A 294-nucleotide genomic window follows, 5' to 3' on the forward strand; every position below is an offset into this window, starting at 1 on the left:
AAATTGCCTTGACAAAAGGGCACTTTGGGCATCAAGGGGAAAGGGGCAGGTGCTCAAGCACCCATCGCACCTCCCTCTACACGTGCCTGCAGGAAGTCATAGGCGGAGCGTGTGTAAGGCTGGAGAAGGCTTAGCCACAGCGAGTTGGGGCAAAAATGTCACTAAATTGGACAAAACCTGCCCCTGCACAAACAAATTACATCTATTACGACTGTTGCTAACAAAATAAAAATGAATAGAAAGTGTCGATTGAGCTTAGGAATGCAATGGCCAATCAGAGGCGTTCAGATGAGT

Source organism: Sinocyclocheilus anshuiensis, unplaced genomic scaffold (assembly GCF_001515605.1).
Source record: "Sinocyclocheilus anshuiensis isolate Anshui unplaced genomic scaffold, SAMN03320099.WGS_v1.1 scaffold12304, whole genome shotgun sequence".
In the NCBI taxonomy this organism is placed as follows: Eukaryota; Metazoa; Chordata; class Actinopteri; order Cypriniformes; family Cyprinidae; genus Sinocyclocheilus; species Sinocyclocheilus anshuiensis.